Source organism: Limanda limanda, chromosome 14, assembly GCF_963576545.1.
Source record: "Limanda limanda chromosome 14, fLimLim1.1, whole genome shotgun sequence".
NCBI lineage: Eukaryota > Metazoa > Chordata > Actinopteri > Pleuronectiformes > Pleuronectidae > Limanda > Limanda limanda.
In genome coordinates this window covers 316,741-339,058 of record NC_083649.1, presented here as the reverse complement: position 1 = coordinate 339,058, position 22,318 = coordinate 316,741, and the positions used below count along the sequence as shown (strand labels likewise).

The following is a 22,318-nucleotide window of genomic DNA, read 5'->3' as shown; positions in this document are numbered from 1 at the left end:
AAATGTTGATTAAAGTGTGATATAATGTTGGTTTTATTACTTTGACTGCCTCACTTTTCCATTGCCTAATCATAACATCTGTTGCGGGTGGAAATCAAAGGCAGGAGGCGTCGTTCTCAAGTTAAAATTAAGCAGGTTTATTCAGAGGTCACAGGTCAGGAAACTGCGGTGTCTAGCAAATGATCATGCATGGTCCACTGATCCCGTACAGGAAAAATGGCGCTGGGGCAAAGTGCGCACAAAGCTTATATATTGATATACTGAGCGTGACAGAGGTTCTTGTACGCGTGGCAGTGCCTCCTTGGCTGGTTCACAAGGCAGTCCTGCCCTCCTGGCGTCGTTGGGTCCTCCTCCTGGCGTTGCGTGATGACGACGTTGTACGTGCACGCCATTGCTATGGTTACCAGAGGTCATAAGCATGTTGCCTGAGTGTGTGTGCTCAGTATATGTGTGAAGTGAAGTGAAGTGAGGTCAAAGTGTTCTGGCCCCAAAGCATTCTAAGACTGATGATCTCACAGGAGAGAGGACGTTTTAGAAATTAATATAATGAAGTTATTCATGGAAAACTGTGAGAAAGGCATGAAAACCTCTAGTCTAATCTGTTCGCTGTGTGTGTGAGGGAGGGAGGTCTGTTCGTTATCTGCCTCACCTCCCTTCTTGATACGGAGCATGAGAATGTTCAATCTTGAAACTAGCTGGAGATGTGTGTGTACTGATGTGCGGTGAGAGAGAAGCCTGTATCAGAGTTTAAGCATGAATCATCTGAAGTGAAAAGAAGAAGAATGTATGTGCGTTTACACTCAAAGGACATTATGTGTATCTGACCACACGTTAAAGTGTGTGTATGTGTGTGAACAGTGGTGTGGATAGGTGCGGACAACACGGGGAAGGCAAAGGGCAGAAAAGGGCAAGGTGTAACGGGTGCAGTAGAGTCTGAGGATTCAATCGCACAACTCGGAGACAGAGGTGAGTGTTAAGAAAAGCTTTACTGTTTGTTATAGGCAGGGGTGGACTGGCCATCTGGCATACCGGGCATCGTCCCGGTGGGCCGCTAACCCAATGTGGGCCGGTCTGGTCCGCTACGTTTTTTTTTTGTTTTTTTTTCTCTTCTTCCTCTCTAAATTCCCTCCTATTGGGCCCGCCAATTGGCTACAGAGGGCTAGCAGTGTGTTGCCAGCATCGACACATATTATTGGTCTATTGTTTGTCATCGTCAATCAATCATTGGCTGACAGCCCTGACAGGGCTGTCAATCACATCACAAACCAGGGTGGGCGGGACCTCATGGCATTGGCGGTGGGAGTCGCGGGACGGGCTGCTGCTGAGACAGAAATAGTAAGAGTAAAAAACGCCCCGGTGGCGCTGAGAAGCACCGTAAAAAAAAGCTGAAGTCTCTGGAGGTGGAGGCGGCTAAATGTGCCAATCTGACAGACCTATTTGGTGCGGGGTTCACCAGCCCAGCAGCAGCAGGTGCGCCGGGAGACGAGCGAGGAGGACTCGACAAAGATGAGTGTGTGTAGGCAGACATGGTAACTAACGTTAGCCTGGGGGCTAGCTAGGCTACATTTTTGAGACATGTGCAGCTGCATAAGCTAGCCAGGCCACTCAGGCTGTGTGACGAGCAGTAAGCACAACAGTTCATTCATACGGATCGGTCTCTCATTCATTTGTCACGTGCCCTGAGCTGCCTGTCACTACTTTGTGAAAACTCAATGCACTGTTAATGTTGTGAAGCAAAGAAAAAAAATATGAATGCGGTGTACTTATTTTTTGTGAGAATTTCTTGTAGCCTACATGATTCTGTGGTTGAGTTTCCCCATCCAATGATAAATACTTTCCCTATGTCCAGCCCAGACAGGTTCAGGGCAAGTCAGGCTGGTCAATTCAGGGAGTGAGCCAGGCCAATGCAGGCAGCCCAAAGACAGGATCACCTGAGAAGGAAACAGCTGTAGAGAGTGAGGAGTGTGTCAGCCCAAAGACAGGATCACCTGAGAGGGGAAACAGCTGTAGAGACTGAGTGTGCCAGTCAAATAACTTTTTTTTCACAACCTGATCAGAAAAATCTCCAGTCATTTTTAAACTATTACCCTCAGCAAAAAAGTAGTTATCCAGTGGAGCAGAAATTATTCTGTAGCAGAGATGGCACCAGTAGAAAGTGGCTGACGTACTGTCCAGAGCGTCACATGCTGTATTGTTTCATCTGCATGGCATTCGGTAAGAGAACTGATAACAGTCTGTTCATCAGTGGAATGTCAGATTGGAGGCATATACCCTAGCGCACAGAGGAACACGAGAAGATTAGTGCACACAGAAACTGTGCTGAAGCTTACCTCTTGAAATAAGCCAGTGCTGATATCAGCAGTGTGTTTGGTGGCAGTCAGATGTCGGCGCACAGAGAGCAGGTCAGAAAGAGGCGGCAGGTTTTGGAGCGCATCATAGATGTCATCAAGGTTCTTGGGAAGAGGGGGCTTGCATACAGGAGGTCAGAAAATGAGGCAGCATATACCCTGGAAGACCACACAGTTGATCATGGTAATTTTTTGGAACTCATACTTCTACTGGGGAAGTATGATTTCTGTTTAAAAGAGCACCTGGACAGCTGCATTGAGAACAGCAAAAAGTTGCATTTGTCTGGTGGCACAAGAGGCAGAGGCTCCCTTGTAACTTTACTCTCCAAAACCACAGTCAACTCTGTGATGGATGCAATTCATCTGATTCAAGAAAACATCTCCTGTGATATCAAGAAAGCAGGAATGTTTTCAGTTCAACTGGACACCACACAGGACATAACCTCTCAGGATCAATGCTCTATAATTGTGAGGTATGTTAGTGATGTTGTTCATGAGAGGCTTGTTGCAGTGCTGAAGTGCAGTTCATCCACTGGACAGGCCTTTGTCGACATGCTGTCAGAAGTTCTGGACAAAATGGGCCTCAGCAAGACCATGTGCATTGGAAATGCGACTGATTGGGCATCGAACATGCAAGGCCAATACAAAGGATTCTCCTCACTGCTGTCTGCACAATCTCCAAACCAGGTGCATGTATGGTGCTACGCACATGTACTAAATCTGGTGTTTGCAAACACAACCCAGATTGTTATTGAGAGTGGGTCCCTGTTTGCGCTCCTCAATGGCATTGCAGTATTCATCAAAGAGTCATATCAAAGAATGAATTTGTGGGAAGAGACAGGCAGAAACAAAAGACGTAAACGCCTTGCTCCTATTGGCGAGACACGCTGGTGGGCCAAGCATGAGGCACTGAAGAAGGTGTTTGGCTCCTTTGGAAAGCCGGAAGATGGGCTGTATGTTGATGTGCTGTTGACATTATCAGCTATACAGAAACAGGCAGCAGTGAAACCATGTGTCCGTGTCATGGCCAGAGGATATGCAGAGTCATTGCTCAAGTATGAGACGATCTTGACGGCTCAAATCTTCCTCCGCATATTTGAACATACCTCTCCATTGTCTAAATACCTTCAGACGGCAGGATTGGACATCCTCTCTGCTCACAGAATGGTGGCATCGACACAGGATATGCTGAAAAGCTTGGGAAGAGATTTTAAATCTGTAAAAAAAGCAGCAGACACATTTGTCAACTGGACAAACACAGAAATCCAAGAGAGAGATGACACAGACATTGAAGTGGAGGCCAAACTGCCACAAAAGAGGGGAAGGAGGAAGAAAGTCTTGCCTGGAGAGATGGCTCAGGATGAGACCCTGGATGATGCAGAAAAATCCTATGAAGTGAATGTACATAACCGGATCATGGACACAGCAATTGAAGCCATTCATAGGCGCTTTTTAACACACGGCAATCTATATGCTGACTTGGCATGTCTGGATCCCAGAAACTTCCCTCAGCTCTGCACCAGTGCTCTTCCCCAGTCTGCCCTTCAAGACTTAAGCAAGTGCTTGCAAGGATTTGACAGCAGGGCAACCAAGGAAAATATGCAGGCTGAATTGAAAAGCTTTGCACTCCAGTGGAACAGGCTGAAGGCATCCCCATTGGCAGAGTACAAGGCAAGAACAGTAGAAAATGGATCAGGTGGAGAGGAGGACAACACAGAAGAGGTTGAGATAACTCCCATAAGCTGTTGCTCCTGCAAAGAATGCCCTCTGTGCTGCTACCAGATACTTCGCCGTTTCAACATGCTAACAGATGCATACCCTGTCCTAGACTTGCTTATAAATACCTGCTTACATTATCCCTCACGCAGGTGGCTTGTGAGCGCACATTTTTTCAATCCTGAAGTTAATTAAAAACAGACTCAGAAGCACCCTCTCACCTGACAAATTGGAGGCATTTATGTTGATGGCCACAGAGAAAGACATTCTCATGGCCTTGGACTCTGACTCGGTGATAGACAGACTTGCAGAGAAGAGTGAGCTGCTTAAAAAGCTGCTCCACTGATAAGGGGAGAAATATTTAATATTATTGTTATTATCACACATTGTCATTGTTAATCATTTTTAATCATTATGGATGTAGTAATTCATTATTTGTCATTTCTAATAATTCTTTTCAGAAGTTTTATTGTGCTTATGTGTTGATCCTTAATGGTGTGATCATGTACACTAAATGATCAATTATTCTCCATTACAGGTTGTTGATATATATTTGAGGAGTCGTTCTCCCTCTGTTATATGTGGACATTTGGGACCACTGTTAGAATTTGGTAAGTTTATCATGTATTTTTTAATGTATAAATTCATACTTCATAATTATAATAATTTTCAAAAGGTTTTAAAAGAAACACACATCCAAAAAGTTCTCAACTCTAGGTGCAGGACAGAGGAAAACATTTTCTTTATTTTTCAGACATTATAATGTTTGAGAGCCTGAGGAGTTGTTCCCCCTCTGTCCATGTTCGAGGACCTGCTCTCTGTCTGCCTCCACTCTCTGCCTTCACTTTACCAAAGTTTGTCTGTTGAGTCTCCTCTAGTCTGGTGAGTTAATCATCTTTTATGTTTTATGAAATCATACTTAATTTGTGATGATTAGAGACCTAATAATGTATCCATGTCCTTCTCAGGTTGACCACTTGACCTGTGAGAGCCTGAGGAGTTGTTCCCCCTCTGTCCATGTTTGAGGACTTGCTCTCTGTCTGCCTCCACTCTCTGCCTTCACTGTACCAAAGTTTGTCTGTTGAGTCTCCTCTAGTCTGGTGAGTTAATCATCTTTTATGTTTTATGAAATCATACTTAATTTGTGAAGATTAGAGACATAATAATGTATCCATGTCCTTCTCAGGTTGACCACTTGACCTGTGAGAGACTGAGGAGTTGTTTTCCAGGCACAGGTAGAGCTGGCAGGGGCGTCACCCTGGGCCTGCCCTTTTGGGCTGGGCTTCAGCTACAGATCTAAAGGCTGCTTCTAGGGGCATGGGGCCCTCAGCCTTTGTTTTTCTCTGCTTCTGCACCTTACAACATACATCACACCTTATTTTCACACATCCAAACACTGTTAACACCACTGACACGTAACATATTTTACACATCCCACTACGTAGTTAGAGCTATCTTGATTTGGAGTTAAAAAATTTTACTTTTGGCTTGAGAGGTTTGTGTGTGGCCTCCCTTCTTGTTGCCATCTTTGAGCTAGGTGGTAACAGCAGTAAGTCACAGTAATCTTATATCTTCATTATCAATCCCTTTAGACCCATTCGCCACAGTTTCACATGGTTTCGCAAAGTGGATAAGGAGGAGTACTTCCAAGTGTAAGACGTTCCAAAAACAAGACATTTCCTGTTGCCACCAGGGGGCGCTGTGCTTCTAAGTCACGATTTCTGTGTTTATGTCTTTGTCGCCCATGTTTTGATGGCTGATCAAACTTTGACGCCAGGCCACGGTCACACGCTCTGGTGAAAAGTTGATCTTTTGATAACTTTAGATCTCCATATGGTTGTGATGACACTCGTCTAAATTTTAAGTTGATCCGATGAAAGCTCTACGACAACTACATCAAAGTAAAAATGTGGAATATGGCAAAAATGGCCACTAAATCCAAAAAGGCGGACTTCCTGTTGCGTTTTTCATAATGCTCCAAGAGGCTTTCTTGTGCGTCTGGTCATGATACACAATTGTCTTTATTTTCGTGAGGATCGGTTAAAGCTAACTGAGGGGGCTTTCCGTAGGTGGCGCTGTTGAGCTATTTTGCCACGCCCATTTCAAATTACTCCAGAATACGTCAATTTCCACCACTAATTTACTGCAAACTTTAGAAAAGTTTTTGAGCATGGGAAAGCCGTCAAAAGGCCCTTTCACTACGCTCAGAATAATCCTTTCAATTTCAATAGGGCCTCCCACCGATTTCGGTGCTCGGGCCCTAAAAGAAAAATGCCTTCAATTTCAATAGGGCCTCGCACCGTTTCGGTGCTCGGGCCCTAATAATTGAATCAAAACATACATACCCTCTTTTGGTAGTCAACAATTTCACTAAAACGTTTGAGGTGTGGTCAGCCAAATCAGTGGACATTAAAAATAAAATTAAACAACTTGAATTTCAAATAGCAGCAGATATGACAACGTTTGAGAATTTGTGTTCAAACCCTTTTCCAAAATTCATTCGACTGCTCCATTATACGATAATTCAGAAGCTTTGATGTCAAACTGTCCTGTGATAAAACAGGAATCACATACAAAAAGGCAAATGTATGAGACATGAGATTCAATCAAACATTTCAGAGTTGACAGCTAAAACAGTTCAAAACGATTTAAATGAAAGTTATTCTGCCACAATTTTCTTCATGATGAAATAAAAACAACAATTGGAGCTTAACATCACCTTTCAGAATAAGAGCATTGGATGTTAAGATAACTCATAAACCAAAACAAAAAATAAAAACCTTCTTCCCTTAGTTTAAAAGTTAAAGGGTCCCAAATGAATTTTAAATATAACTAGGGCTACGTTGTAGCACTAACGGGCCCGAGCACACGCGCGTTTCAAGCCTGTTGCGGTCTGGGAAGAGAGAGCGTTCAATGACCAAGCGCTCGTCTCCGCGTCATGATTACTTTGTAGATGTCATCAGGTGACTACTCTTGTATTACCTGGCTAGTTTGGATTCGATTGAACCAAATATGTCTGAGATACAGAAGCGTGTGTTTTGATGGCGTCTAATCAAAGTTTGACGCCGGGCCGCAGTCACACAGTGTAACGTACATGTTAAATATTCCTTTTTATCCTTAATCATGAACTAAAGTTATCTAACAACATTAATTGTCAAACATCTATAAATATAAATTAGTTTCAAACACATTCAAACTGTCTGAATGACCTCTATCCCTGGGAAAGAAGATGTGTTCCTTGATCAAACCATGGTCTTTGCTGCCCTCTAGTGTCTTAATATTGTAGGTTCAGCTTAGAATTTGAGTCTTTATTCTATGGAAACTTTGACGCAACGCCACGGTCACACGGTGTAACGAAAACGTGAGCTTTTGATAACTTTAGATGTCCACATTGTTGTGATGACACTAGTATAGTTTCACTTGGTTGTGCAAAGTGGATGAGGAGGAATATTTCGAAGTGTAAGACGTACCAAAAACAAGACATTTCCTGTTGCCACCAGGGGGCGCTGTGCTTTTAAGTGACGATTTCTGTGTTGATGTCTTCAGGTCGCGACTCTTGTCTTATGTGTCTAGTTTGGACTCGATTGAACCAAATATGTCCGAGATACAGCCGCCCGTGTTTTGATGGCGTTTAATCAAACTTTGACGCCACGCCACGGTCACAGGCTCTGACGAAAAGTTGATTTTTTTGATAACTTTAGTACTCCATATTGTTGTGACGACACTCGTCTAAATTTTAAGTTGATCCGATGAAAGCCCTACGACAAGTACATCAAAGTAAAAACGTGGAATATCGCCAAAATGGCGACTAAATCCAAAATGGCGGACTTCCTGTTGCTTTTTTCATAACGCACTGAGAGGCTTTTTTGTGCGTCTGGTGAGGATACACAACTGGGTATTTTTTTTGTGAGGATCGGTGAATGCTAAATGAAGGGCTTATCTGTAGGTGGCGCTATTGAGCTATTTTGCCACGCCTATTTCCAAATCCTACAGAATATGGCCATTTTCACACATTTCTAATTTACTGCAAAGTTTAGAAACTATTTGAGCATGGGAAAGCCCTCAAAAAGCCAATTTAAGTTGGCGGAAAATAATAATAATAATAATAATAACTAGGGCTACGTTGTAGCACTAACGGGCCCGAGCACACGCACGTTTGAAGTCTGTTGCGGTCGGTGAAGAGACAGCGTTCAATGACCAAGCGCTCGTCTCCGCGTGCATGCGTTTGCGCACTGCGGCAACGATAAACGCTTCACTTCCTGTAGCCAGTAGGTGGCGCTGTGATTTTTAGTCATTGTGTCATTGTAGATGTCATCAGGACTCGACTCTCATCTTACATGTCTAGTTTGGACTTGATTGAACCAAATATGCCTGAGATACAGAAGCTCGTGTTTCGATGGCGTGTAATCAAACTTTGACGCCAGGCCACGGTCACAGGGTATGACGAAACGTTAAAATTCCAATAACTTTAGATCTCCATCTTGTTGTGAAGACATTCGTCTAAATTTGAAGTTGATCCGAAGAAAGCTCTACGACAAGTACATCGAAGTAAAAATATGGATTATGGCCAAAATGGCCACTAAATCAAAAATGTCGGACTTCCTGTTTGGTTTACCATATGTATCCAAGAGACTTATTTCTTTGTCATGACAAGGCACATGTCCCTGTCGATTTTTGTAGAAGTAAGCCAATCGTAGTGCTGGGGCTGCCCTTTAGGGGGCGCTAGTCAGTTATTTTGCCACGTCCATTCCTTAAACCCGTCTGACAGCTTTCAGGGGGGGGCTGTTGACACACACATGTAGTTTGAGGGAGATGAACCTTGAACACAGAAGTTACAGCGATTTCGTGTGTCATGGCGAGTTGATGAACTTTGATGCCACGCCATTAATATGGCGTTTGACGAAAAGTCACAGTAATCTTATATCTCCATTATTAATGTCTTGAGAGCCATTTGACATAGTTTCACATGGTTTTGCAAAGTGGATGAGGAGGAATACTTCCAAGTGTAAGACGTACCCAAAACAAGACATTTCCTGCTGCCACCATGGGGCACTGTGATTTTAAGTCACGATTTCTGTGTTGTTGTCTTCGGGTCGCGACTCTTGTCTTATGTGTCTAGTTTGGACTCGATCGGACCAAATATGTCAGAGATACAGACGCCCGTGTTTTGATGGCGTTTAATCAAACTTTGACGCAACGCCACGGTCACACGCTCTGACGAAAAGTTGATTTTTTGATAACTTTAGTACTCCATATTGTTCTGATTAGACTCGTCTAAATTTTAAGTTGATCCGATGAAAGCTCTACGACAAGTACATCAAAGTAAAAATGTTGAATATGGCCAAAATGGCCACTAAATCCAAAATGGTGGACTTCCTGTTGCATATTTCATAACGCACTGAGAGACTTTTTTGTGCGTCTTGTCATGATACATAACCACCTTTTTTTCCGTGAGGATCGGTGAAAGTTAACTGAGGGGGCTTTCCGTAGGTGGCGCTGTTGAGCTATTTTGCCACGCCCATTTCCAAATACTCCAGAATACGTAAATTTTCACCCATTTCTAACTTCCTGCAAAGTTTAACAACTTTTTGAGCAAGGGAAAGCCCTCAAAAAGCCAATTCATTTGTTCCTTTCAATTTCAATAGGGCCTCCCACCGGAGGTGCTCGGGCCCTAACTAGGGCTACGTTGTAGCACTAACGGGCCCGAGCACACGCGCGTTCCAAGTCTGTCGTGGTCGGGGAAGAGAGAACGTTGGATGAGCAAGCGCTCGTCTCCGCGTTGCATGCGTTCGGCACTGCGGCAAGGATAAACGCTTCACTTCCTGTAGCCACCAGGGGGAGCTGTGATTTCAAGTCACGATTTCTGTGTAGATGTCTTCAGGTCGGGAATCTTGTCTTATGTGTCTAGTTTGGATTTGATCAGACCAAATATGTCTGAGATACAGAAACTCGTGTGTTGATGGCGTTTCATCAAACTTTGACGCCACGCCATGGTCAGAGGCTCTAACGAAAAAATAAAATTTTGATAACTTTCGATCTCCAACTTGTTGTGATTAGACTCATATAAATGTTAAGTTGATCTGAGGAAAGCTCTACGACAAGTATATCAAAGTAAATATGCAGAATATGGCCAAAATGGCCACCAAATCCAAAATGGCGGGCTTCCTGTTTACTCTAGCATATTTATCCAAGAGACTTATTTCTTTGTCATGAAAAGACACATGTTCCCGTCGATTTTCGTAGCTGTAGGCCAATCATAGTGCCGGGGCTGCCCTTTAGGGGGCGCTGGTCAGTTATTTTGCCACGCCCATTTCTTAAACCCATCTGACAGTCTTCAGGGGGGGGCTGTTGACACACACGTTTAGTTTGAGGGAGATTGAACTTTGAACACAGAAGTTAGAGCGATTTCGTGTGTCATGGCGAGTTGATGAACTTTGATGCCACGCCATTAATATGGCGTTTGACGAAAAGTCACAGTAATCTTATATCTTCATTATCAATGTCTTGAGACCCATTTGACATAGTTTCACATGGTTGTGCAAAGTGGATGAGGAGGAATACTTCCAAGTGTAAGACGTACAAAAAACAAGACATTTCCTGCTGCCACCAGGGGGCGCTGTGATTTTAAGTCACGATTTCTGTGTTGTTGTCTTCGGGTCGCGACTCTTGTCTTATGTGTGTAGTTTGGACTCGATTGGACCAAATATGTCCAAGATACAGACGCCCGTGTTTTGATGGCGTTTAATCAAACTTTGACGCCACGCCACGGTCACAGGCTCTGACGAAAAGTTGATTTTTTTGATAACTTTAGTACTCCATATTGTTGTGATGACACTCGTCTAAATTTTAAGTTGATCCGATGAAAGCCCTACGACAAGTACATCAAAGTAAAAACGTGGAATATCGCCAAAATGGCGACTAAATCCAAAATGGCGGACTTCCTCTTGTTTTTTTAATAACGCACTGAGAGACTTTTTTGTGCGTCTGGTCATGATACACAACCATCTCTTTTTTCGTGAGTATCGGTGAAAGTTAACTGAGGGGGCTTTCTGTAGGTGGCGCTGTTGAGCTATTTTGCCACGCCTATTTCCAAATACTACAGAATATGGCCATTTTCACACATTTCTAATTTACTGCAAAGTTTAGAAACTTTTTGAGCATGGGAAAGCCCTCAAAAAGCCAATTTAACTTGGCGGAGAATAATAATAAGAATCATTTCAATTTCAATAGGGCCTCCCACTGGAGGTGCTCGGGCCCTAATAATAATAATAATAATCCTTTCAATTTCAATAGGGCCTCCCACCGGAGGTGCTCGGGCCCTAACTAGGGCTACGTTGTAGCACTAACGGGCCCGAGCACACGCGCGTTTCAAGTCTGTCGCGGTCGGGGAAGACACAGCGTTCAATGACCAAGCGCTCGTCTCCGCGTTGCATGCGTTTTTTGAACTGTGGCAAGGATAAACGCTTCACTTCCTGTAGCCAGCAGGTGGTGCTGTGATTTTAAGTCATGGTGTCTCTGTAGATGTCATCAGGTCGTGACTCTTGTCTTACATGTCTAGTTTGGACCTGATTGAACCAAATATGCCTGAGATACAGAAGCTCGTGTTTCGATGGCGTGTAATCAAACTCTGTCGCCAGGCCACGGTCACACACTGTAACGTACATGTTAAATATTCTAATGTTACCCTCAATCATGAACTAAAGTTATCTATCAACATTAATTGTCAAACATATGTAAGTGTAGCTGAGTTTCCAACACATTAAAACTGTTTGAAAGAACTCCTATGACCTGTGAAAGACAATGTGGTCCTTGGTCAATTCATGGTCTTATACTGCCATCTTGTGTCTAAACATTGCCAGAACAGCTTATTTGACTCAAATATGAGTCAATGTGTTTCCTTCAGACTTTGTTGAACGCCACGATCACACGGTGTGATAAAAAAATTATCTTTTGATAACTTTACACTTTCAAACTGTTGTGATGGCACTCATCTAAATTTGAAGTTGATCTGATGAAAGCCCTACGACAAGTACATCAAAGTAAAAACGTGAAATATGGCCAAAATGGCGACTAAATCCAAAATGGCGGGCTTCCTGTTGCTTATTTCATAACGCACTGATGGACTTTTTTGTGCGTCTGGTCACGATACACAACTAGTTATTTTTTTCGTGAGGATCGGTGAATGCTAAATGAGGGGCTTTTCTGTAGGTGGCGCTGTTGAGTTATTTTGCCACGCCCATTTCCAAATACTCAAGAATACGTAAATTTTCACCGCCTTCTAATTTACTGCAAAGTTTAACAACTTTTTGAGCATGTTAAAGGCCTCAAAAAGCCAATTCATTTGTATGAAGAAAAATAATAATAATAACTAGGGCTACGTTGTAGCACTAACGGGCCCGAGCACACGCGCGTTCCAAGTCTGTTGCGGTCGGGGAAGAGAGAATGTTGGATGAGCAAGCGCTCGTCTCCGCGTTGCATGCGTTCGGCACTGCGGCAAGGATAAACGCTTCACTTCCTGTAGCCACCAGGGGGCGCTGTGAATTTAAGTCACGATTTCTGTGTAGATGTCTTCAGGTCGGGAATCTTGTCTTATGTGTCTAGTTTGGATTTGATCAGACCAAATATGTCTGAGATACAGAAACTCATGTGTTGATGGCGTTTCATCAAACTTTGACGCCACGCCATGGTCAGAGGCTCTGACGAAAAAATAAAATTTTGATAACTTTGAATCTCCATCTTGTTGTGATTGGACTCATATAAAGTTTAAGTTGATCTGAGGAAAGGTCTACGACAAGTATATCAAAGTAAATATGCAGAATATGGCCAAAATGGCCACCAAATCCAAAATGGCCGGCTTCCTGTTTACTCTAGCATATCTATCCAAGAGACTTATTTCTTTGTCATGAAAAGACACACGTCCCCGTCGATTTTTGTAGCTGTAGGCCAATCGTAGTGCCGGGGCTACCCTTTAGGGGGCGCTAGTCAGTTATATTGCCACGGCCATTCCTTAAACCCGTCTGACAGCTTTCAGGGGGGGGCTGTTGACACACACATGTAGTTTGAGGGAGATTGAACCTTGAACACCGAAGTTATAGCAATTTCGTGTGTCATGGCGAATTGATGAACTTTGATGCCACGCCATTAATATGGCGTTTGACGAAAAGTCACAGTAATCTTATATCTTCATTATCAATGTCTTGAGACCCATTTGACATAGTTTCACATGGTTGTGCAAAGGGGATGAGGAGAAATACTTCCAAGTGTGAGACGTACCAAAAACAAGACATTTCCTGCTGCCACCAGGGGGCGCTGTGATTTTAAGTCACGATTTCTGCATTGTTGTCTTCGGGTCGTGACTCTTGTCTTATGTGTCTAGTTTGGACTTGATTAGACCAAATATGTCCGAGATACAGACGCCCGTGTTTTGATGGCGTTTAATCAAACTTTGACGCCACGCCACGGTCACACGCTCTGACAAAAAATGTATCTTTTGATAACTTTAGTACTCCATATTAGTGTGATGACACTCGTCTAAATTTTAAGTTGATCCGATGAAAGCCCTTTGACAAGTACATCAAAGTAAAAACGTGAAATATGGCCAAAATGGCGACTAAATCCAAAATGGCGGACTTCCTGTTGCTTTTTTCATAATGCCCCTTGAGGCTTTTTTGTATGATTAGTCACGATACACCTTTTCCCCGATTTTGGTGATGATCGGCCATGGGGAAAGCTAGGGGCTGCGTTCCAGGTGGCGCTGTTGAGCCATTTTGCCACGCCCATTTCCAAATACTCCAGAATACGTAATTTTCCACCACATTCTAATTTACTGAAAAGTTTAGCAACTTTTTGAGCATGGGAAAGCCCTCAAAAAGCCAATTCATTTTGATGAATAATAATAATAATAATAATAACTAGGGCTACGTTGTAGCACTAACGGGCCCGAGCACACGCGCGTTTCAAGTCTGTTGCGGTCGGGGAAGACACAGCGTTCAATGACCAAGCGGCCGTCTCCGCGTTGCATGGGTTTTTTGCACTGCGGCAAGGATAAACGCTTCACTTCCTGTAGCCAGCAGGTGGCGCTGTGATTTTAAGTCATGGTGTCTCTGTAGATGTCATCAGGTCGTGACCCTTGTCTTACATGTCTAGTTTGGTCTTGATTGAACCAAATATGCCTGAGATACAGAAGCTCGTGTTTCGATGGCGTGTAATCAAACTTTGACGACTGGACACGGTTACACGCTGTAACCTATAGTTTATGTTTTGATAACTTTAGTACTTCATCTTCTTGTGAAGACACTCATCTAAATTTTAAGTTGATCTGATGAAAGCTGTACGACAAGTATATTAAAGTAAATATGCAGAATATGGCCAAAATGGCCACCAAATCCAAAATGGCCGGCTTCCTGTTTACTCTAGCATATCTATCCAAGAGACTTATTTCTTTGTCATGAAAAGACACATGTCCCCGTCGATTTTCGTAGCTTAGGCCAATCGTAGTGCCGGGGCTGCCCTTTAGGGGGCGCTAGTCAGTTATATTGCCACGCCCATTCCTTAAACCCATCTGACAGCTTTCAGGGGGGGGCTGTTGATACACACATGTAGTTTGACGGAGATTGAACCTTGAACTATGAAGTTATAGCAATTTCGTGTGTCATGGCGAGTTGGTGAACTTTGATGCCACGCCATTAATATGGCGTTTGACGAAAAGTCACAGTAATGTAATATCTTAATTATCAATGCCTTGAGACCCATTCGCCACAGTTTGACATGGTTGCGCAAAGTGGATGAGGAGAAATACTTCCAAGTGTAAGACATACAAAAAACAAGACATTTCCTGTTGCCACCATGGGGCGCTGTGATTTTAAGTCACGATTTCTGTGTTGTTGTCTTCGGGTCGCGACTCTTGTCTTATGTGTCTAGTTTGGACTTGATTGGACCAAATATGCCTGAGATACAGAAGCTCGTGTTTCGATGGCGTGTAATCAAACTCTGTCGCCAGGCCACGGTCACACACTGTAACGTACATGTTAAATATACTATTTTTACCCTCAATCATGTACTAAAGTTATCTATCAACATTAATTGTCAAACATATGTAAGTGTAGCTGAGTTTCCAACACATTAAAACTGTTTGAAAGAACTCCTATGACCTGTGAAAGACAATGTGGTCCTTGGTCAATTCATGGTCTTATACTGCCATCTTGTGTCTAAACATTGCCAGTACAGCTTATTTGACTCAAATAAATATGAGTCAATGTGTTTCCTTCAGACTTTGTTGAACGCCACGATCACACGGTGTGATAAAAAAATTATCTTTTGATAACTTTACATTTGCAGATTGTTGTGATGGCACTCATCTAAATTTGAAGTTGATCCGATGAAAGCCCTTCGACAAGTACATCAAAGTAAAAACGTGAAATATGGCCAAAATGGCCACTAAATCCAAAATGGCGGGCTTCCTGTTGCTTTTTTCATAATGCTCCTTGAGGCTTTTTTGTATGATTAGTCACGATACACCTTTTCCCCGATTTTGGTGAAGATCGGCCATGGGGAAACCTAGGGGCTGCGTTCCAGGTGGCGCTGTTGAGCCATTTTGCCACGCCCATTTCCAAATACTCCAGAATACGTAATTTTCCACCACATTCTAATTTACTGAAAAGTTTAGCAACTTTTTGAGCATGGGAAAGCCCTCAAAAAGCCAATTCATTTGGATGAATAATAATAATAATAATAATAATCATTTCAATTTCAATAGGGCCTCCCACCGGAGGTGCTCGGGCCCTAATAATAATAATAACTAGGGCTATGTTGTAGCACTAACGGGCCCGAGCACACGCGCGTTCCAAGTCTGTTGCGGTCGGGGAAGAGAGAACGTTGGATGAGCAAGCGCTCGTCTCCGCGTTGCATGCGTTCGGCACTGCGGCAAGGATAAACGCTTCACTTCCTGTAGCCAGCAGGTGGCGCTGTGATTTTAAGTCATGTTGTCTCTGCAGATGTCTTCAGGTCGCGACTCTTGTCTTACATGTCTAGTTTGGACTTGATTGAACCAAATATGCCTGAGATACAGTAGCTCGTGTTTCGATGGCGTGTAATCAAACTTTGACGCCAGGCCACGGTCACATGGTATGACGAAACGTTAAAATTCCAATAACTTTAGATGTCCATCTTGTTGTGAAGACACTTGTCTAAATTTCAAGTTGATCCGATGAAAGCTCTACGACAAGTACATCAAAGTAAAAATATGGATTATGGCCAAAATGGCCACTAAATCCAAAATGGCGGACTTCCTGTTTGGTTTAGCATATGTATCCAAGAGACTTATTTCTTTGTCATGACAAGGCACACGTCCCCATCGATTTTCGTAGCTGTAGGCCAATCGTAGTGCCGGGGCTACCCTTTAGGGGGCGCTAGTCAGTTATATTGCCACGCCCATTCCTTAAACCCGTCTGACAGCTTTCAGGGGGGGGGCTGTTGACACACACATGTAGTTTGAGGGAGATTGAACCTTGAACTATGAAGTTATAGCAATTTCGTGTGTCATGGCGAGTTGATGAACTTTGATGCCACGCCATTAATATGGCGTTTGACGAAAAGTCCCAATAATCTTATATCTTCATTATCACTGTCTTGAGACCCATTCGCCACAGTTTGACATGGTTGCGCAAAGGGGATGAGGAGAAATACTTACAAGTGTAAGACGTTGAAAAAACAAGACATTTCCTGCTGCCACCAGGGGGCGCTGTGATTTTAAGTCACGATTTCTGTGTTGTTGTCTTCGGGTCACGACTCTTGTCTTATGTGTGTAGTTTGGACTCGATTGGACCAAATATGTCCAAGATACAGACGCCCGTGTTTTGATGGCGTTTAATCAAACTTTGACGCCACGCCACGGTCACAGGCTCTGACGAAAAGTTGATTTTTTTGATAACTTTAGTACTCCATATTGTTGTGATGACACTCGTCTAAATTTTAAGTAGATCCGATGAAAGCCCTACGACAAGTACATCAAAGTAAAAACGTGAAATATGGCCAAAATGCGACTAAATCCAAAATGGCGGACTTCCTGTTGCTTTTTTCATAATGCTCCTTGAGGCTTTTTTGTATGATTAGTCACGATACACCTTTTCCCCGATTTTGGTGAAGATCGGCCATGGGGAAACCTAGGGGCTGCGTTCCAGGTGGCGCTGTTGAGCCATTTTGCCACGCCCATTTCCAAATACTCCAGAATACGTACATTTTCACCACTTTCTAATTTACTGCAAAGTTTAACAACTTTTTCAGCACGTTAAAGCCCTCAAAAAGCCAATTCATTTGTGCGAAGAAAAATAATAAGAATAAATAATAATCTTTTCAATTTCAATAGGGCCTCCCACCGGAGGTGCTCGGGCCCTAACTAGGGCTACGTTGTAGCACTAACGGGCCCGAGCACACGCGCGTTCCAAGTCTGTCGTGGTCGGGGAAGAGAGAACGTTGGATGAGCAAGCGCTCGTCTCCGCGTTGCATGCGTTCGGCACTGCGGCAAGGATAAACGCTTCACTTCCTGTAGCCACCAGGGGGAGCTGTGATTTTAAGTCACGATTTCTGTGTAGATGTCTTCAGGTCGGGAATCTTGTCTTATGTGTCTAGTTTGGATTTGATCAGACCAAATATGTCTGAGATACAGAAACTCGTGTGTTGATGGCGTTTCATCAAACTTTGACGCCACGCCATGGTCAGAGGCTCTGACGAAAAAATAAAATTTTGATAACTTTGAATCTCCATCTTGTTGTGATTGGACTCATATAAATTTTAAGTTGATCTGAGGAAAGGTCTACGACAAGTATATCAAAGTAAATATGCAGAATATGGCCAAAATGGCCACCAAATCCAAAATGGCCGGCTTCCTGTTTACTCTAGCATATCTATCCAAGAGACTTATTTCTTTGTCATGAAAAGACACACGTCCCCGTCGATTTTCGTAGCTGTAGGCCAATCGTAGTGCCGGGGCTACCCTTTAGGGGGCGCTAGTCAGTTATATTGCCACGCCCATTCCTTAAACCCGTCTGACAGCTTCCAGGGGGGGGCTGTTGACACACACATGTAGTTGAAGGGAGATTGAACCTTGAACACCAAAGTTATAGCAATTTCGTGTGTCATGGCGAATTGATGAACTTTGATGCCACGCCATTAATATGGCGTTTGACGAAAAGTCACAGTAATCTTATATCTTCATTATCAATGTCTTGAGACCCATTTGACATAGTTTCACATGGTTGTGCAAAGGGGATGAGGAGAAATACTTCCAAGTGTGAGACGTACCAAAAACAAGACATTTCCTGTTGCCACCAGGGGGCGCTGTGATTTTAAGTCACGATTTCTGTGTTGATGTCTTCAGGTCGTGACTCTTGTCTTATGTGTGTAGTTTGGACTTGATTGGACCAAATATGTCCAAGATACAGACGCCCGTGTTTTGATGGCGTTTAATCAAACTTTGACGCCACGCCACGGTCACAGGCTCTGACGAAAAGTGGATTTTTTTGATAACTTTAGATCTCCATATTGTTGTGACGACACTCGTCTAAATTTTAAGTTGATCCGATGAAAGCTCTATGACAAGTATATCAAAGTAAAAACGTTGAATATCGCCAAAATGGCGACTAAATCCAAAATGGCGGACTTCCTGTTGCGTTTTTCATAATGCTCCAAGAGGATCTTTTCTATGATTTGTCACGATACACCTTTCCCCCGATTTTGGTGAAAATCGGTTATGTGGAAACCTAGGGGCTGCGTGGGGCTTATCCGTAGGTGGCGCTGTTGAGCTATTTTGCCACGCCTATTTCAAATTACTCCAGAATATGGCCATTTTCACACATTACTAACTTATTGCAAAGTTTAGAAACTTTATGAGCATGGGAAAGCCCTCAAAAAGCCAATTTAACTTGGCGGAGAATAATAATAATAATAAGAATCATTTCAATTTCAATAGGGCCTCCCACCGGAGGTGCTCGGGCCCTAACTAGGGCTACGTTGTAGCACTAACGGGCCCGAGCACACGCGCGTTTCAAGTCTGTCGCGGTCGGGGAAGACACAGCGTTCAATGACCAAGCGCTCGTCTCCGCGTTGCATGCGTTTTTTGAACTGTGGTAAGGATAAACGCTTCACTTCCTGTAGCCAGCAGGTGGTGCTTTGATTTTTAGTCATGGTGTCTCTGTAGATGTCATCAGGTCGCGACTCTTGTGTTACATGTCTAGTTTGGACTTGATTGAACCAAATATGCCTGAGATACAGAAGCTCGTGTTTTGATGGCGTGTAATCAAAGTCTGTCACCAGGCCACGGTCACACACTGTAACGTACATGTTAAATATTCTAATGTTACCCTCAATCATGAACTAAAGTTATCTATCAACATTAATTGTCAAACATATGTAAGTGTAGCTGAGTTTCCAACTCATTAAAACTGTTTGAAAGAACTCCTATGACCTGTGAAAGACAATGTGGTCCTTGGTCAATTCATGGTCTTATACTGCCATCTTGTGTCTAAACATTGCCAGTCCAGCTTATTTGACTCAAATAAATATAAGTCAATGTGTTTCCTTCAGACTTTGTTGAACGCCACGTCACACGGTGTGATAAAAAAATTATCTTTTGATAACTTTAGATGTCCACATTTTTGTGATGACACTAGTATAGTTTCACTTGGTTGCACAAAGTGGATGAGGAGGAGTACTTCGAAGTGTAAGACGTACCAAAAACAAGACATTTCCTGTTGCCACCAGGGGGCGCTGTGCTTTTATGTGACGATTTCTGTGTTGATGTCTTCAGGTCGCGACTCTTGTCTTATGTGTGTAGTTTGGACTCGATTAGACCAAATATGTCCGAGATACAGCCGCCCGTGTTTTGATGGCGTTTAATCAAACTTTGACGCCACGCCACGGTCACAGGCTCTGACGAAAAGTTGATTTTTTTGATAACTTTAGATCTCCATATTGTTGTGACGACACTCGTCTAAATTTGAAGTTGATCCGATGAAAGCTCTATGACAAGTATATCAAAGTAAAAACGTTGAATATCGCCAAAATGGCCACTAAATCCAAAATGGCGGACTTCCTGTTGCGTTTTTCATAATGCACTGAGAGGCTTTTTTGTGCGTCTGGTCACGATACACAACTGGGTATTTTTTTTGTGAGGATCGGTGAATGCTAAATGAGGGGCTTATCCGTAGGTGGGGCTGTTGAGCTATTTTGCCACGCCTATTTCCAAATACTACAGAATATGGCCATTTTCACACATTTCTAATTTACTGCAAAGTCTAGCAACTTTTTGAGCATGGGAAAGCCCTCAAAAAGCCAATTTAACTTGGCGGAGAATAATAATAATAATAATAATAATCATTTCAATTTCAATAGGGCCTCCCACCGGAGGTGCTCGGGCCCTAACTAGGGCTACGTTGTAGCACTAACGGGCCCGAGCACACGCGCGTTCCAAGTCTGTTGCGGTCGGGGAAGAGAGAACGTTGGATGAGCAAGCGCCCGTCTCTGCGTTGCATGTGTTTACCAATGTGGCAAGGATAAACGCTTCACTTCCTGTAGCCAGCAGGTGGCGCTGTGATTTTAAGTCATGTTGTCTCTGCAGATGTCTTCAGGTTGCGACTCTTGTCTTACATGTCTAGTTTGGACTTGATTGAACCAAATATGCCTGAGATACAGTAGCTCGTGTTTCGATGGCGTGTAATCAAACTTTGACGCCAGGCCACGGTCACATGGTATGAAGAAACGTTAAAATTCCAATAACTTTAGATCTCCATCTTGTTGTGAAGACACTCGTCTTAATTTGAAGTTGATCCGATGAAAGCTCTACGACAAGTACATCAAAGTAAAAATATGGATTATGGCCAAAATGGCCACTAAATCATAAATGGCGGACTTCCTGTTTGGTTTAGCATATGTATCCAAGAGACTTATTTCTTTGTCATGACAAGGCACATGTCCCTGTTGAATTTTGTAGATGTAGGCCAATCGTAGTGCCGGGGCTGCCCTTTAGGGGGCGCTATTCAGTTATTTTGCCACGCCCATCTCTTAAACCCATCTGACAGTCTTCAGGGGGGGGCTGTTGATACACACATGTAGTTTGAGGGAGATGGAACCTTGTACACCGAAGTTATAACAATTTCGTGTGTCATGGCGAGTTGATGAACTTTGATGCTACGCCATTAATATGGCGTTTGACGAAAAGTCACAGTAATCTTATATCTTCATTATCAATCCCTTAAGACCCATTCGCCACAGTTTGACATGGTTCCGCAAAGTGGATGAGGAGAAATACTTCCAAGTGTATGACGTACCAAAAACAAGACATTTTCTGCTGCCACCAGGGGGCGCTGTAATTTTAAGTCACGATTTCTGTGTTGTTGTCTTCGGGTCGCGACTCTTGTCTTATGTGTGTAGTTTGGACTTGATTAGACCAAATATGTCCAAGATACAGACGCCCGTGTTTTGATGGCGTTTAATCAAACTTTGACGCCACGCCACGGTCACAGGCTCTGACGAAAAGTGGATTTTTTTGATAACTTTAGTAGTTCATATTGTTGTGATGAGACCCGTCTAAATTTTAAGTTGATCCGATGAAAGCTCTACGACAAGTACATCAAAGTAAAAACGTGAAATATGGCCAAAATGGCGACTAAATCCAAAATGGCGGACTTCCTGTTGCGTTTTTCATAATGCTCCAAGAGGATTTTTTCTATGATTTGTCACGATACACCTTTCCCCCGATTTTGGTGAAAATCGGTTATGTGGAAACCTAGGGGCTGCGTGGGGCTTATCCGTAGGTGGCGCTGTTGAGCTATTTTGCCACGCCTATTTCAAATTACTCCAGAATATGGCCATTTTCACACATTACTAACTTATTGCAAAGTTTAAAAACTTTTTGAGCATGGGAAAGCCCTCAAAAAGCCAATTTAACTTGGCGGAGAATAATAATAATAATAAGAATCATTTCAATTTCAATAGGGCCTCTCACCATTCGGTGCTCGGGCCCTAACTAGGGCTACGTTGTAGCACTAACGGGCCCGAGCACACGCGGGTTCCAAGTCTGTCGCGGTCGGGGAAGACACAGCGTTCAATGACCAAGCGCTCGTCTCCGTGTTGCATGCGTTTTTTGAACTGTGGCAAGGATAAACGCTTCACTTCCTGTAGCCAGCAGGTGGTGCTGTGATTTAAAGTCATGGTGTCTCTGTAGATGTCTTCAGGTCGCGACTCTTGTGTTACATGTCTAG

The 22,318-nt window shown here is 43.3% G+C and overlaps 1 pseudogene; it reads left to right on the top strand.

The window, feature by feature from the left end:
* Positions 1 to 366: 366 nt before the first annotated feature.
* LOC133019684 (uncharacterized) overlaps positions 367 to 22,318 on the top strand; it is a 47,464-nt pseudogene continuing 25,512 nt past the window's right edge.